This window comes from Bactrocera neohumeralis, chromosome 3 (genome assembly GCF_024586455.1).
Source record: "Bactrocera neohumeralis isolate Rockhampton chromosome 3, APGP_CSIRO_Bneo_wtdbg2-racon-allhic-juicebox.fasta_v2, whole genome shotgun sequence".
In the NCBI taxonomy this organism is placed as follows: Eukaryota; Metazoa; Arthropoda; class Insecta; order Diptera; family Tephritidae; genus Bactrocera; species Bactrocera neohumeralis.
This window is the reverse complement of record NC_065920.1, coordinates 63,669,700-63,688,434: the sequence shown is the minus strand read 5'-3', so window position 1 is coordinate 63,688,434 and position 18,735 is coordinate 63,669,700. Positions and strand designations below refer to the sequence as shown.

The 18,735-nt window shown below is 33.0% G+C and overlaps 1 protein-coding gene across 4 annotated transcripts in view; it reads left to right on the top strand.

Annotated features, from left to right (window-relative positions):
* LOC126754240 (protein numb) overlaps positions 1–18,735 on the top strand; it is a 126,008-nt gene that overhangs the window by 53,112 nt on the left and 54,161 nt on the right. The window contains exons 1-2 of one of the 4 annotated variants that reach the window (XM_050466234.1): positions 11,917–12,106; positions 12,278–13,143. The exons of 2 other annotated variants lie outside the window; for them this stretch is intronic. The gene's annotated coding sequence lies outside the window, so the exon portion shown is untranslated. Of the gene's footprint in view, positions 1–11,916; positions 13,144–18,735 lie in introns of those variants that run through there. One more of the 4 variants, XM_050466233.1, reaches the window with a different exon arrangement.

The following is an 18,735-nucleotide window of genomic DNA, read 5'->3' as shown; positions in this document are numbered from 1 at the left end:
ATAAATTAAAAATAAGGTTCTCATCTAAATGAAAAATAAGTTGCCACCTAATTAGATTTTTTTATTAATTTGTATTATATCACAATTTTTACAATTTTTGCAATTTATGGCATATATCAAACCGAAAATATTTAAATGATCTAAAAATATTTGGTGTAAGATTTCCATTTAAGTGAGAAATGAGTTGCCACCTAATAACAATTTTTTTATTATTTTGTATAATTTCCAATTTTTGCAATTTATGGTATTTATCAAACCGAAGATATTTAAATTACCTTAAAATATTTTGAATAAGTGTGCCATTTAAATGAGTTGCCACCTGTTTAGAAATTTTTATCTAATTTGTTATTATCTCTCAACTTTTAAAATATATACATACATGTATCAAACTGCAAAGGTTTAAGTGACCTACACTTAAATATATTTAAAAAGGTTGCCACCTATTTAGCAAAATAAAATTTATGAATAAGATAAATACATTACTACCATAAGGATCGAACTGAAGCGGTTTAAAAAAAATTACAACTAAAAATATTTACAAGAAGGGTTAAAACTATGCTGCTAAGGGTTGCCATCTTTTCGCAAATAGTGGTGCACTTTGAAAAAATACAAACTCAAAATAACGAAATTATAACAATATGCTTATCAAGTGATGGTGAGGGTTCATAAAAGAAAGAAAGAAAAGAGTTGCCACCTATCTACAAAATTTTATCCCGTTTTTATTTTCACCAACATATTTACAACCTACATTTTTACAATTTTTTATTTTTTTTATTTATATTAAATTTTAAATAGTTAAAGTTATTTTAAGAAAGGTTGCCATCTGATCACAAAAAACATTAATGGTTATTAGACTTTATTGATCTTTAAAATAAACGAATCATAACAATGTGTTTATTATGTGACTTTCATAAAATAATGGAAAATTGAGTTGCCACCTGTCTAAAAAAAAACGAATACAAAATTTTTTCAGCCTTTTTACAATGTACATTCATTACATAATCAATTTAAAAGATTTAAGCGGCTGATGCTTAAATTTTTTTAAGAAAGGTTGCCACCTCATTCCAAATTAAAATTTATGTTTAAAATAAACACTTCATTTTCATAAGGATCAAGCTTAAAAGGTTTAAGGAAGGTAAAGAATGAAAATAAGTGCGAGAAGAGTTGACTAACGGTATACGCTATGCTGAACAGGGTTACATCGTCAAGATTTTATTCTTGGAACTATTCTGAGAAGTATCCTTAAAACTATTCTAAGAACGGCTGCCACATACATATGTATTTAAAAAATTAGTGTTTTTATATTAATGCAAAAGATAAACCAATTATAAAAATATATTTATCAAGTGCTCTAGACCCCAAAACTGGTAAAATGAGTTGCCACCTATCTGGAGATTTTTATTACATTTTTTTTATTTGTGTACTAATTTTTTACAATGTGTGAATCAAACTGAAAAGATTTAAGCGATTTACGTTAAAAAATATTGTGAACGGGGTTGCCACCTTATCATAAATTAAAATTTATGAATAAGATAAATAATTAATTTCAATAAAGATCAAGCTAAATGAGTGTAAGAAAGGTTATAATTGAAAATATATAGAAGAAGGGCTGAATTACGATTAAAACAATTCCGATAGCGTAGCCATCTATTCACAAATTTGAGGGCATTTAAATTGATAGATTATAAAATGAATATATAGCGATATGATAATCAAAATCAATTTAAATGGAAAAGTTCTTTAAGGGTATGAAGCTAAAGATATTTAAGAAGGTAGTAAGACAGATTTTGGTCAAGAGTTACCACCTATTTAAAAATTTATAAATTAATATACATATGTATGTGGTAAGTAAGATAAATGAAAATTGAGAATATGGATATATTATAGCACTAATAATATTTAAAAAGCCTCAAGAGTGAAAATACTTTAAAGAAGGCATTCCAGCTCCGAAAATTTAACCAATATGGTATAAACTAGTCCTTAAATAACTAGTTTAAAAGTATAAGTGTCTTGTTTTTGTCACAAATGAGTTGCTTCGAGCAAAGAAAATACATAAAATCACTCACAAGAAATAGATAGTGATTAAAATTGAAGACTACTTTTTACTTTCTGTTAAAGGAAGTACTTTCTAAACAATAAGAACTGACCCATGGAAATTTATTTAATATAAAATTTATTTGAAAAATATTAATAGAAGTGAATACACGAAAAATAGTATAAATAACAACTAGTTTCACAATTCATTTCGTTGTAACTAGTTATAAACTAGTTCAATCGAAACTAGTTAGTAATGTAAATTGATTTAATATACAGTTTTAGTAAAACATTACTTTTTTTAAAAATGATTAAAAATAACAACTAGTGTCGCAACTCCTTTCTTTGTAACTAGTTAGTAACCAGTTTAATCTAAACCTGTTTGTAATTGTTCTTTAAGTAACTAGTTATAGTTTGCACTCTAACGCATATTTTAACATAGTCGTTCAAGAAATATCGCAGTGATGATGCAATTATAAGCGACCGGGAATAAGATAGTGCTTCTGACTCAAACGCCTATAACTATTTAAAATCTTTTGAGGTTACGTAACCAAATTAAATGATACAAAAAGCTTATTTCTACATACCAAACTGCTTAGAAGGTGATTCCACACACTGTGCTCTCCAATCCGTTGGCCTGCAAATGAAAAAAAAGTAGATTTAATCTAAAGAAATGCCACATCCAATCAAGTAAAAGCCTAACCCTCGTAAGAATATTTATAAAATTCAATTTATATTTATAAATCTCCGGACAGCTTTCAGTTACGAATTTAATTATTTAAGTTCAATACAGAACGTGTAAATGCAAATGTGGGCAAAAGAGGCCAAAAGACCTCACTACCGCCACCACTACACGCACGCACGCTCGCATAGCAAGCATTACGTTGTTACGTCAATTGATTGAATTTCTGATTAAGTTGCATTGTTTATTCAGGCATTGATTTGTTGCCGCACGGGCCACTTCGGCGGGGCAAGGCATCGCACAGGTGGCTTGTCTATGCATGCATGTGTGTTTGTGTGTATATGTATGTGTTTGTGTGCGTACAAAAGCGTAGGTGCTACAATTATAAATACATTTACCTTCGCGAGGAGGACTCCATGTCCGCTGCTATCAATAGCGCCTTAATTAAATGCAACAAAGCTGCTTTATGAATGTTTGCACAAACGACGATAATAAGTTGCACATTTATGCATTAAAGTCAATGAGTTAAAAGTAAGTCAATGGCGTCAAGTGATGGGCATACAGAAATGGCAAATGAATGTACACAAACACACAAATATCTACTCAAACTTAAATACAGTAGAGTATATATTGAAAGAATTAAAATAATGGGTGGCGCTGATATGAGTAATACAAATCATATCAATTGAAGGAAGTAAGGTAGCACTAACTTTCGGGCGGGATCTCGAAAAAAATACGCTTTTAATTGTTAGAATTTCAGGGATGTAAGAACTTCCTTTTCATTCCTTTCATTGCCCTCGATGCTTTTGTGGCCTGTCGCCCAGTAAAAGTGAAGTGGCTTGCTTCTGGCAACACTTTCCACTGCTACCTTGATTCCCAACACACTTCTGGTCGATATGTGATACTAGGTTACTGCCTTGATTGCTGCTTGGCTGTATACTTAGATGTTGACTCTGGAATTGCTTGCAGGCGACTTAGAGGCCAGCTCCGCGGCTTTCACAATAGCAAAAAACCTCAGCTTGAAAAATTGTATTTTGCTGTGATCCGGCAATTTAAAAGGCTGTCTTATGCCTAACTCTGGACAGTATATTCCCTCACCAACTAAATATTCCATTTCCTAGCCATCCATATAGATGTTTAGAGTGTTGCGCGTAGCTAACAGACTTTCACGCCAGCCATCTTTCCTTACTTTGCACCTTCTTTCCCAGTTGAAAAGTGAGCTCATGTAGTCGGTGTTGGCCCAACCGCTATTACCCGCCGAGCTATGCCCGAAGGTGCTATATGTAAATTCTCCTGTAGCCAGTAATCGTCCCACCGAGTTTGCTGCGCAGTTTTCAGCGAAGAGTTCTATAGGTGGCAGGTTTAGTACCAGTTCAAGAGTCGCCATTGCAATTGTTCTGAAAGCTCCCATTATGTACAGCGCAGCGAGCCTCTGAACATTTGCCATTGGCTTCCGGAGTTGGATTTCTGCACGATTGTCTACCATACCACTGCAAACTAGACAGAATTGGTCTTACAATAGCTTTGTAGCAGCAGTGGATGAGAGAAGGAGAGAGCACCAGGTTGTGCTGAGCATCTGCCTGCACACATATAAAGCATTGCTAGTTTTTCTCACTCTTTCTTCTACGTTGTGCAGTTTTCCGTTCATGACTACCTTCAGGTACTTGGTGCAGTTCTTGAGGGAGTGTTGTGTCCCATTTATCGAAGGGTACGTCCATAGAGGGATTTTGTACTTTCTTGTGAACACAACCAGAACCGTTTTCTACGGGTTCAACCCCAGACTCGCTTGCGATGCCCATTTTTGGACTGTATTGAGAGTGAATATATAAATTAACGAAAAGTTTGGGGATCCGTATTTTTGGGGTGTAGAAGTTATGAGAAATTATAGACCGATTTCAATATGTTTTGGTTCCAAATCGGAATATTCCAAAAAAAAAAAAAAATATGCCCATAACATTTCATTCTGATATGCCATAGAGACGGAAATACATGACATTCTGTAATATTAACCGAGAGTATTGGATGCTGGATTCCACTCTGCGGTGGGAGCAGCTTGTTGACCTGACATGGTCAAAGCGACCAAGGCACTAATGGTGTGCAATCGACTAACTGATAAATCCTGGTGCTGCACGCCAAGAATTGTTAGGTGGTTGTACACCATGAAGCTGCAACGACTTGCATGCATCTGCATGTCGGTTGCAAAACGCACATGCCCTTCAGCAGCATTTGAAGTCATGCTTGAACTTCTTCTAATAATCGGTCAGGCAGCCAAATACACACTACTCCAAATGACAGCAGAAGAGTGTGTCAGAGGTAAGGTAATCTCATCCCAGCGGATGAAAGAATTAAGTGATTTAATACCAAGGGAACAAGGCTGAATGGATTAGGGATAGTACAATTAAGTGGTTCACTGACGGCTCGAAAACGTTGGAGCGAATTGGTGCAGGAGTAATAGGACCACGCACAAACCATACCTCCATACATATGGGAAGTTTTCTGAGCATTTTTTATGCAGAAGTCTCCAACGCAACTATCGCAAGGAACGTATAACTATACTTAGCGATAGGCAAGCAGCACTTAAGGCAATCTCTGCCTATGAGATCAAATCGCTACTAGTAAAAGAGTGTAGAAAACGGCTGAATAGTCTAGCGGAACGTAACCAAGTGCACCTCATCTGGGTGCCCGGTCACAAAGGTACAGGTTGATGAGCTCGCCCGCTCCGAAGCATCCACTAACATGGTAGTGACCTGAACCTTACATTGCGGTGGTTCCTCATACCATAGAGGATCTGCTCCGCAAGGAAGAAGGAGTAGGCAGAGAGCGCTATTGCCTACAATTTCAAGGCATGCGAAATGTCAAGTTAAAATATGTAATCAACTTCTCTAGGAACAAATTCAAGCTACTTGTCGCATTCTACACTGGCCACCGCAAGTTTGGTTTTCATACTAACATAAGGCAATAAGATACGAAGCTTAGCAAACTCTTGGGGAAAAGATCTGAAAGCTTTAGACTTATTTGACGGCAATCAAACTTATTTCAGGGTAAGGTCACGCCCACTTTTTTCTCATTGAAATTGATTGTAATCTAACTCCAACCTAATATTCTTCGTTATTCAATATTACGCTGTGCAACATGTTGCAAGTACACAATTGCATGCAACATATGAACCACCCTGTCATGCGAAAGTTCATTTATCAGCAATATAATTGTCTTTTAATTAGTTCATTCAAACAAACATGAATAAAATCGCGAATAAAAGGAATTTATCAATCTGACAACGCACAGTTATCTGCATTGTTGGTTGGAAATAAATTTCCACTCAAATGACAAACCATCAGTTAAGCGTCACTCATTTGTTGTTGACTAAAATTAAACACTTTCCACATAACTTATTACTCTTATCAGCTCGTTTTGGCATTTTATCGCATTTCAACTTTGTGCCACCGTCACTATTACAAAGACAACTACACACAATAGTTGTGTGTATGTACTAATAATCACATGTATGTGTATGAGCATAGGTGTGTGTGTGTGTGAGTGCAATTAACTTTCGTGATAAATTCATTCTATCGTCGCGGCCACCCGCAAACCGTCATTAGGGAGTTTCAAACAATGTACCGTTGTTGGTGAGCAATAATTCACGAGCACGCATCGGTGACACAGATTGGCCGACACAAAGCGCATTGATATCGTAAATCGAGCAAAAGCCGCTTGCGTGTGGCTTTCCGGCACTTTATGACTCCATATTTGATTTGTAGTTCACAAAAAGTGTGTAAAAAAAATTTGTTTACATTGAATTAATATTTTTGTGGATTAATGGGTTTGCGAAAACTTTAATGATATTTTGTTTTTAAATGTTTTGGTCGAGTCCATAGAGCGTGTCAACTGATTTTTGCTTTCTGAGCGAAGCTTTCATGACTAACCACATAATCAGATGAGAAAATAATGAGAAACAAGAAAAACGTTAACTTCGGTTGCACCGAAGCTAAATACCCTTCACAGATGCATTTCTGTTAGTTACTATGTGTTCAATTTGTATGGAAGCTGTATGCTATAGTTAACCGATCTGAACAATTTCTTCGGAGATTACATTGTTGCTTTAGAAAATAACATATACCAAATTTTGTTAATATATCTTGTCAAATGTGAAAGTTTTCCATACCAGCACTAGATTCCGATCGTTCAGTTTGTATGGCAGCTATATGTTATAGTGGTCCGATATCGGCCGTTCCGACAAATGAGCAGCTTCTTGAAGATAAAATGACGTTTGCAAAATTTCAAAACAATATCTTAAAAACTGAGGGACTAGTTCGTATATATACAGACAGACGGACGGACAGACAGACGGACATGGCTAAATCGACTCAGCTCGACATACTGATCATTTATATATATACTTTATAGGGTCTCCGACGATTCCTTCTGGGTGTTACAAACTTCGTTACAAACTTAATATACCCTGTTCAGGGTATAAAGATTCATGAGTTTGTAGTGGTAGCTGCCTAATATCGTAAGCCCCGAAGGTTTTCTGGTTCAATGTTCGTTTAGTTGGCGTAGAAGCATAGTTATATGCTATAACATGGAAAGTTGATGCGTACCTCAGTAGACCCATGATGACCATCCACTCAGCCGATAATACCATCCGATCAAATTTGACCCGTACTGAATTTTTTTTTCCACAACAGGCCTTCGTTCTTCTTCTTCTTTATTGGCGTAGACACCGCATATACTAATATAGCCGCGTTTACAACTGTTTGCCAGTCGTTCTTCCTTATCTTAACGGCACGGTTGTTGAGGCCAATGAGATTAACACCATCGGTAAACGCCAGCAGCTGTACACCCATCCGTAGGATTGTACCTTTTCTATTCAGCTCCGTAACTCGAATTATTTTATCCAGAAGTAAGTTAAAGCGTTCAAGGGATATAGACTCGCCTTGTTTGAAACCTCGTTTGGTATCTAACGGCCCGGAGAGGTCCCTCCTGATTAGACGGAGCTTTTGGTACATCTCCAAGGGATAGATTGAAGAAGTCGCAAGAAAGGAAGTCGCCTTGTCTAAAACGAACGGATCAGAGAGCTCCTCCCCGATTCTGACGGAGCTTTTTGTATTGCTTAACGTCAGCTTACACAGCCGTATTAGTTTTGCTGGGATACCAAGTTCGGACATCGCTCCTTTTCGTGCTGTCAAAAGCAGCATTGAGATCGACAAAGAGGGGCGTGTCGATTCTCCTTTCAAGGGTCTTTTTCAAGATTTGGAATATGATGAATGTCTGGTCAGTTGTTGATTTTCCAGGCCTAAAGTCACACTGATAAGATCCAATCAGTTTGTTGACGGTTGGCTTTAATCTTTCATATAATGCGCTCAATATAACCATATATGCGATGTTGAGGAGGCTTATCTCAGATAGTTGTATATGTATATGTTTTGTGAATTGGGCAGAGCACACTTAAATTCTAATCAGCGGGCATGCTTTCGTTTGACCATATTTTACAAAGAAGCTATTGGGCGGCAATCCATTGGCTCCCCTCGCTTTGTTGTTCTTCAGACGGGTAATTGCTACTTATTCGAACTTCCTTATGGTCGGGCAATAGAACGACCGCTCCATCGTCATAGATTGGGGAATCGGGTTCGCCATCTTCTGCTGTTATGCTTTCATTGCTATTCAGCAGGCTGGAGAAGTGTTCCTTCCATAACTTCAGTATGCTCTGTTCATCACTCACTAGATCACCTTTGGGGTTCTATAAGCGTATGCTCCGTTCTTGAAACCTTCTGTTAGTCGCCGCAACTTTTTGTGGAGTTTTCGAGCATTACCCCTATCGGCCAGTTTGTTCGTGCTTACTCATTTTTGCCTCTCTTTTCTTTTGTCTGCAAATGCGTTTCGATTACTTCTTCAACTCTCGGTATCTATCCTATCCCCCACGTGTTGTGGTCGATTGTGACGTTGCGAGGTTCGCAGTTCGTTTTTTCTCCACTGCGACACGTACCAGCTGTTCTTTTATCTTTTCCGGAAACCAATGGTTTTGTTTGCAGTTGTACTATGGACCTTGAAATGCCGATTGTAGCTTATCGACGTCGATCCTTCCTTGTGATTGTTGACATTGGTTGTTTGCAGCACAGAGGCGGGTGCGTATCATGGCTGCAACAAGATAGTGGTCCGAGCCGATGTTAGGACCTCGGAGCGTGCGCACGTCTAAAACACTGTAGACGTGTCATGATCGATCTGGTTGGTGGCTCTTCAATCCGGAGACAGCTAGGTAGCTTAATGAATTTTCCTATTAAATCTAGTTCTACAGAAAACCGTATTCGGGTCTAGATGAAGTCGATCAGCTCCAACCCGTTTAAGGATGTTTCTCATAGGTGTGCTCCAAGCCCTCATAGAAGATATCTTTGTTCACATCGTCCTTCTCTTCCGTGAAGACGTGGGAGCAAATCAGCGATATGTTGAAGAACTTCGCTTTGATGCGGATTGTGGCTAGACGTTCATCCACCGGGGTGAATGACAGGATGCGGCGACGGAGTCTCTCTCCCACCACGAATCCCACACCACATTTACGCTCCTTTATATGGCCACTATAGTAAATGCCATAAGAACCTACTCGTCTCAGTCATTGTCCCGTCTAACGCACCTGTTGGACGGCGGTGATGTCAACCTTCACTCTAACGAGGTCATCAACCAACTGGGAAGTGGCACCTTCCCAATTAAGGAACCGGATATTCCAGATGCATGCCCTTAAATCGTAATCCTTAATGCATTTGCTGTGGTCGTCATCAAAGGCGGTCTCTCATCTGAGGCTGTGATTTCCTTTTTATTGTTGATGTTTTATACATGAAGGGTCCTAACCCCAGCGCACAAACCTGTGGAGGGATGTTTCAAATGGATGTTCTTTGGCTACCCAGAGGATATTTGGATCGGAAGTCTTGAGCTGCTTGACCCATATGTAAAAGAACCGTTTCTGTTCACTCCCAAAGAACGCTCAGAAAACTTTCCTCACTTGCGTAAACTTCTACACATAAATCCATCCATCCATCCATCCATCGACCGACCCAAGCGTGAAATTATCTGCCCACCTAAGTGTTTTCTCAATAAATCCATTGATTTGATAATGTGTGTTGGAAGTGGCGTCGTCTTGTTGAAACCAAATGTCGCCGATATCACGAGCTTCGATGCGATGCCGCTTGGGAAGGTCGAACGGCTTAAGTTCTTTCAATAGCTATATTTTGTGCCCTTTCAATTTAAGATTTCGACGTAAAATGTGCCAAATCGTACCATACGTAAGTTTCGAGTTGCTGCGAACGAAAAGAATAATTTCTCCACGGTCTTCGTGTACACTCACTGCTACGGCTGCCATTTTTTCCCCCCTGCGTGCTGGAAGTGGTCTATTCGGTCGAATCTGGGTCTCAAGATGGGTGATGGTGTTGCGAATAGTATGCTCAAAAGTAGGCCTATTATGTTGACCATAACGAAACACATAGTACCTCTATGTGGATCAACCGTTATATAGATGTATTATATGGTCTCCGAAATTTTGCAGGATATTACAAGCTTGATATACTCTATTTAGGGCATAAATAAAAACATCTGTAAAAATACTACTGTCAAGAGATTAAACTCTATTTTCTGAGAAATATAAATAAATCTTTATCATATATTAACATATATTTTAGGCAAAGTTGACCACATAACTTAAGAACCTTGGGGAATATAAAAATGTGTGATTCGGTAAATGAGTAAGAAATTAGAAATTTGAGATATTAAACAGCCTCATCAAAGTAATGACTGCACTAAATTCAATCTCTAATCAGTTGAACTGTTTTGAGTGACAAAAATGTTGATTGGGTTATTTTAGCCCTAACACTCTTAATTAACAAAAGAGCGCTATGCTTTGTACGCAAATTTCTTTGAAAAAGCGCTCTTCTGTCTCAAACGGCAAACTCAAAATTCGAAAAGATAAATATTTGATCGTAAGATGACCTTGTGCTAATCTTTAATATCACGTTACCTTTGAGTAAAGGTATGAGCGGTTGCATTTGTTTATGGAAAGAGAGTAGAGAGAGGAAAAGAATGAGTTTGAGAGAGAAAAACAATGAGTGTGAGAGCGAACAAGAGTGTAAGAGCGGGCGAAATTAAAGCACTGATAACGGCATTGCCAATTTGAAGATAGAAATAAATTGCTTGCGCAGCGTGGAGTTCAACAATTCTTTGAAAGAGTTACTCATCTCGAACATTTTCTGATTTTGAACTTTTACTTATTGTGATTGCTTGGTTAAATATTTGAAATATTTTAATGTTTTGTTTATTAATACAGTTAAAATTTCCACATTTCTGAGTCTAAGTTTTGTGCTGAGTCTTTTTAGCCCATCTACGGCCAGCAATCAGTCAAAAATCTGCACTCACTCTGACGCTCTGCGTTCCGCTTGCTCTCACACCCGCTCTCGCTCTGCCTTACCTGTAATTATCTATTGTTTGCGAGTGCTGACAGATGTGTTTTTACCTATTGTGCGGCGCAAAGAATGACATATTAACTGCTAGCGTGAGACAAGGCGCACACACACACACAAACACATTGTATATGGACTGTATAGGTATTTGTGTGTTTATATGTATATGCATGAGTGTGTGTTTCTTAATGCAAACAGTAAAAAAGAACAAATAAAATACGCAAATACACACAGATAAACACTAATACACTTAAAAAATATATTTTTTCCAAATATGTATGTATGTGTGTGCAAATATGAGCCGCAGCGTTTCGTAAATTATATGTAACTGCAAAAGCAACAATAAATTATTAACAAAAAAGACAATAAGCCAAAAGGCAGTCGGCGCAAAGAGAGCGCCACAATCGCCGGTGTCATATTAACTGTTTATTTTGTCTGTATGCATGTGTGTGTGTTTGCTTTTGCGCGTCTGTGTGCGTGTGCGCGCCTGCATTAGTAATGGTTTCGTAGCGCGTTGCGTGCATTGTATATCTTTTAAGCGCGTAACAGCTGTCCAGCGTTTTTTTCAGACCCGCAACGCTCACACATACCCACACTTACAAAATATAAATGTGTGCGTGTGTGTACTGCACTCAGATAAAACATTTGAAAACTGACTCAACTCAACTCAAGTCGACTGAGCTAACACCACCACCAACACTACCAAGAGATTTGCCAGCTTAACAGCTAAAGCGAGCGGTTTGCGAGCGGGGAGCTAGCCAGCCGCTTGTCAGTACAGTAGAGTAATTTGAGCTGCTGGAACGTACATACGTGTAGCGCGCGCTTGCAACGGGTCTACGGGGCAGGTTTCTCGCAAACATTCTTTTTTTTTTGGTGGTGTACTTTTGGGGTCCAACTCGCTAAAACGGTTAATACGCGAACGCGAAAAATACGAAACGAGTGTTGGAAAACGGTATTTCGAAAAGAGTTTTTGAACGCATTAATTTTTAAATTCGTGCAGAACGGGTTTAGTTAAAAATAATAATAATAAAAATAAAAAAAATTATTTATTTTTTGAAATTCGTCATGCGTATAATTAATTTAAAAATATAGAAAAAATTAGTAAACAAAAAAATATTTTTAGTGCCAATAGCATTAGTGAAACGCAAAAGTTAGTGAATTTCGGTTAGAAAAAGAATGCCAAACTGGTTATTACACACAGAAAGAATGCTGACACAACTGGCGGACTTTGTGTATTGTTCAATAAGAAATCAATACCAATACAACAATAAGTGAACAACAACAATCTAACAGCAAAAAAATAACAACAACATTACAGAAAAGAAACAACAACAACATTATAGCAAAAAACAACAACAACACTATAGCAAAAAAGAAAAAAACAACAAAACCGCCAGTTAAGCTAGAACAACAATAACAAAAACAGCAACCAGCGTAGACAAAGCAGACGTACAAAAATAAAAGCAAAGCAGCAAAGTAAACGACGTGTATCGTTACGAAAACCGGACCTGAAGCGACTGACATTCCATTGGTGACAGAGGCAGGCAATGTATTTTTTTTAGTATCGAAAAAAAATATATAAAAAAGTATATAAAAAATATCAAAAAATAACAGAAAAAAATATTTAAAAATATATTAAAAAAATTAAAATAAATATTAAAAACCAAAACTAAAAATTATGCAAAGTCGCGAAATAGTAATTTTCAAATATAAAACAACAGCAAAACCTCTAGCAGATTATTAAACAAATTATATACAACAAAAAATACATAGTGACCACAACAACATTAGCATACTAGTTTCAAGCTTAAGCTGGAAAATATTTTTTTCCCACCAAAGTATAAAAATAAACAGAAAGTGCATAAATTAGATTTGCAAATTTAAAAAAATAACAACAACAAAATTATCCAGTGGTCAAAAAGCAACAAACAACAAGTGGATATGAGACACATGGATATGCACGAACACAGCCGCTGTTGCCCATAAACGGTAAATTAATTTTACAAAATCTTAAAAATACATTATATAAATGAAAATAGAATTAGCAATAAATATATTTATGAAAAAATCATACACAACCTAGATATTGGAAGGCTGCAAGAAGCTAGTGGAAAATGCAACGCATATCTTAAAGGCAAGGCAATGAAGCAAAACCAAAAAAATAAAATATATAAATACAAAATTATTATAATAACGGTTGACTAATATTTACAAAATAATAGAAAAAACAATTTAACTATTAAAAATAATTATTATTGAATTAAATTATAGAAATAATTAAATGAAATGAAAAGGAAATATAATAAATTTAATAAAAAAATAAATTAAATCAAAATATAGAAAAAAAAAACTTTGAAAAAAAATGAAAAAATACAAAAAATTTATAAAATATTTAATAAAAAAATTAAATTAATATAAAAATAAAAACAGGAATTAAATTAATAAAAAAAAAAAATATTTAAAAAAATATACATGAATACATAAAATGATAAAAATAAAAAAATGTAATAATTAAAAAAATATAACAATAAAAATTTTAACAATACTAAAGCAAAAAAAATTATTATAGTAAATTAATAAATATTAAAATTAACAAATAAAAAATATAAAAAATTTTAATAAATAAAATGAAAAAAATACTAAAAATTAAAAAAAAATTAAAAATAAATAAAATAATTTTAAAAATAAAAAAATATAAAGAAAAATGAAAATTATATAAAAATAAAAAACGTATTAAAGAAATAATTAGCTATTTTAGAAATAATAAAAGTAACTATTAATTCAAAAATAAAAACAAACAAACAACAAAAAAAATATTAAAAATTGAAAAAAAAAATTAAAAGAAGTAAAAACAAATTTTAAAAATAAAAAATACAAATGAAAACTATATTAAAATAAAAAACATATTAAAGAAATAATTAAATAATTAGCTATTTTAGAAAAGTAATTATTAATTCAAAAATAAAAAATAAATAAATGGCTAATTAATTTTTAAACAATTTTATAAATAAAAAGGCATAGTTCATACAAGATAGTTAAAAAAATCTAAAAAAAATAAAATAATTTAATAAATAAAAAAATATAAATAAAAATTAATATAATAAAAATAAAAAAATTTATAAAAATAAAATTATAATTTCAAAAAAAAAACAAAAACAACTATAAATAAAAAAAATAATTCAAATAAAAATAAAAAAAATAAATAAAAAAATAATTAACTTTCAAATTATTGTTCAAACAATTTTATAAATAAAAAAATATTGTTACAAAAAAAATTTAAAAAAACCCAAATAAATTACAACAAAAAAAGTCTTTCTAAAAAATAAATAATAAAATAAAAACTAATTATTTTGCAAAATAATAAAAATTATAAGTAAATAAATTTTAAATATATTATATAATAAAAATTACAAGAAATAAAAAAACTAAAATAAATTAAATTTAGCACAAAATTAATTGACTGAGAAATTATTAATTAAATGAATAAAAAAACAGTTTTAGAAATAATAATAGTAAATATTAATTATATAATAAATAAATATCGAATTAATTTATAATTTATTAATAATAATTTTTACAAAAATTGTAGAAGTATAAATTATTTGTTCAAATTAAATTAATTGTTTAAAATAACTTTTTTTAATTAAAAATATTACAATAAATTACAAAATAAAAAATTATGATAAATTAAAAAATATATTCATACATAAAAAAATTAAAAAAAAAATATTAAAAATTAATTTATTTAAATTTATATATGCTTTGAAAATATTAATTTACATACACATACATAGAAACATATACATACATTCAAAGAACTTTATGCAAAATACTAAAACAAATAAATAAGTGAAGCAAATATTAATTAAAAGATAAATAAAAAAGATATTTAAAATATAAATTAAAATTAAAAAGGGACAAAAAAATAAATAAAATAAGAAAATAAGTAACTTAAAAATAAAAAATTGAATTAATTAATTAGTTATCCAAAAATTAATTAAAAAATAAGTACAAAAATATTACTGAAAAATAAAAGCAATAATATACATATATATAAAATAAAAATAAAAAATTAAACTTATTTAAAATTAAATAACAAAAAATACTTAAATAACAAAATTTTTTAATTTCCACACACACACAAACATAAAAGCATTTGCTTTTAAAGAACCTCATACAGCCACTTTTGACGTTTTGCTTTGCATTGCTTCTTTGCCACTATTTTACTTTACCTCACGTTTCGTGCCTTTTTTGCGATTCTTTGCAAAACTAGTTTTTAATTTCATCCAACGCTGCACGCCGAGTCGGTGCATTGCGCCGCCTGCCGTGTCATGGCACACGGTTCAGCTGTTAACGACTTTTATTGCCAACGATGCGTTGTTGCTTTTATTTTTGTATACTTTATTTATTTTTTGCTTTTGTTGCAATTGCTATTGGCGTGGTACAGCGGCATTCCATGCTTCTTGCAGAGATTCATTTTGCACTTCAAATGCGTGTGTGTGTGTGGTTGTGTATGGTTTAGAATAATACTGCGTTGAGACACTGACACAAAAAGCAAAGAGGTTATGTTCGAACAAAAAAACAGTATAAATAAATAATATTGAAATTTTTAAACTATTAACTAGGTTTGGTAGTGCAAAAATTGAATTTCGCAGAATTAGCACTTTGAGGTGTGCCGCAAAGAGCAAAATAAGAGAAAATGAAATTTTATTGCTTGTTCGAAGCGAAAAAGTAGCAAAATTAAAAAAAAATAAAGAATTTATTGGACAATTAGTGAGTTCAGAAATAAAACACAAAGAAGAAAAGAATACGAATTTACAATATTTTTGAAAAAAAAATAGATATTTTTTATATTTGAGAAAAAAAAATATTATAAACAATTATTATTTTATTTTTTCATTATTTTAGAATTTATTTAACTATTAATAAATTCAGAAACAAATATAAATAAGAAAATAATAAGCATTTACAATATTTTTGAACAAAAATATATATATTTTTTAAATTTTTCAAAAAAATAATTTTTTTTTTAATATTTTATTTATAAAAAACATAAAAATAAAATGTTAAAAACATTTTTTCTTTAATTATAATGTAAATAACGGGTGATGTTCTCATTTCTAGATTTTTCTTTTTATAAATATATCCTAAGATCTTTTATCTAACTTAAGCCTAAATTAAACTTCAACATGTTTTAGAATTTAGCTTGCTATAAAACTTGTTATTCACCGTCTCACACCTTGAAAACAGCTGTGGTTCTGTTGACTATTGTCATGTCAGCTGTTTTGATGATGTCAGTTGAGTGCCTAGTACTTCAAATTTCTCTCTCCGCTCTCTCTAAAGTCAAATGTCAAGTGGCTCCCAACGAGCTTTCACAATTTCTTCTGATATCTAAATATATTATAAATTTTTCCTAACCATCTGAAATCTGTGTTGTAAAAACATCATTTCAAGCATTTCTAAAAAAATGGCTATTTGACTCAACAGCTATATATTTCATGTACTCTCTGTTCCTCAAAAATAACTCATCACCTGTGTTGAGCACCTACGTTCAAGTATATTTTCGTACGCTCTCTAACAAAAATATTTAAGCGTTGCAAATTAGAGTGAATCTATAGCTAAAATTAATCGTTTAGGATTTTAGAAACCCCATACTGGAAAGTACTTTTAAATTACAGCACTTTTTTTGCTACTAAAACATCGTAAAATATGAGCTCAGCACACCTGCACTCCGCTTAAAATTTGCATACCTATTTACTTATACATAACCTTAATCGAATTGACACTGACTCAGCGGGATTGTGTCGCACTTTCTGAGCATTTTTTTGGGTTACTTATAGGTTTCTAGCACATTATGTATGTAAAAGCTAGACAATGTGGAGTGTTGTACTAGATTTTTGATTTTGTGGGCGCGTGGGAATTTAAAAACCTTGCCTCACTTATCGGTGAGCTAATTAAAATTATTTGAATGGCTTCTAAAAACATTAAAATTCATTAAATTGAAATAAAACTGAATGTCAAGCGTGTATTTAGGCAAAACACAAATGATAACGGTAGTTAATGGTATAACATTGTCGCATTTTAAAGTCATTAAATTTGACATAAAAGCAATGGCGTTAAAAATCAGCTGACAGTAGTTTAGTTAGCTGTCTTGCTCTCGTCTCTGACACTGTTTGCTTTTTGTTCTGCTTTTAACTATGTACTTAACAGTGTTTACTCTAAACATTTCAAGTTGCATTTTGCGTTTATCTTAACTGTTGATGTTTTACTTACACAATCGTATGTCAAATACAGCTGACACCCTTGAACTGCCCAGCTGGAAATTTTTGGTTTTTGAAAAAAAAAAAAAAATTTGTGATTTTAAGAAATTTGCATTTTTTTCGAATGTGACAGGTGCATTTGTAGACTATATAAATTTTTACTTTCTGTAAGCTCCTACTGACATTTGTTTAAGTATTTAATTATAAATTAGATTTTGAAAATTGATCGGTCCAATTAAAAAAAATATAATATTGGTAAAAGCTTTGTTTCCTTCATAAAAACAAATAATATCTATTCTGCATAAAAGTTAGTGATTTTCTTTTTTTGTTTTATATGAGGGTGAGTTGACAATAAGCACAAAACTTGAGAAATTTAGATTTTTTGTATTTGTGATTTTATCAAATTTGTATTTCTATTATTTTAACGTGGATTTGGAACGTGTAATGGACAGAAATTTTTTTTTAAGGAAATTGTTTTAAGTAAAATTTAATTAAAAAAAAAAATTTTATAAAATACAAAACTAATCTCGGTTTGAAATAAAACTATAAAACTGAATAGAAACGAAATAAAAAATAACCAAAACAAAAGGGCTAAGTTCGGGTGTCACCGAACATTTTATACTCTCGCATATAAAGTGATAATCGAGATTTCAAAATACGTCATTTACATATTTTTCAAATACCGTATTTTTGTAAAGTTTTATTCCGCTGTCATCATTGGTTCCTAATGTACTATATATTATACAGAGAAGGCATCAGATGGAATTCAAAATAGCGTTATATTGGAAGAAGGCGTGGTTGTTAACCGATTTCACCTATATTTCGTACATGTCATCAGGGTGTTAAGAAAATATATTTTCATTGAAATCGGTCTAGTAGTTCCTGAGATATGGTTTTTGGTCCATAAGTGGGCGAGGCCACGCCCATTTTCAATTTTTAAAAAAAGCCTGGGTGCAGCTTTCTTCTGCAATTTCTTCCGAAAAACTTAGTGTTAGTCCGTTAACGCACTTTTAGTGATTTTCAACATAACCTTTGTATGGGAGGTGGGCGTGGTTATTATCCGATTTCTTCCATTTTTGAACTGTATGTGGAAATGCCTGAAGGAAACGACTCTGTTGGTTGACATAGCTATAGTAGTTTCCGAGATACGTACAAAAAAACTTAGTAGGGGCGGGGCCACGCCTACTTTTCCAAAAAAAATACGTCCAAATATGCCCTCCCAAATGCAATCCCTTGTACAAATTTCACTTTAATATCTTTATTTAAAGTTATGACACTTTATAGGTTTTCGGTTTCCGCCATTTTGTGGGCGTGGCAGTGG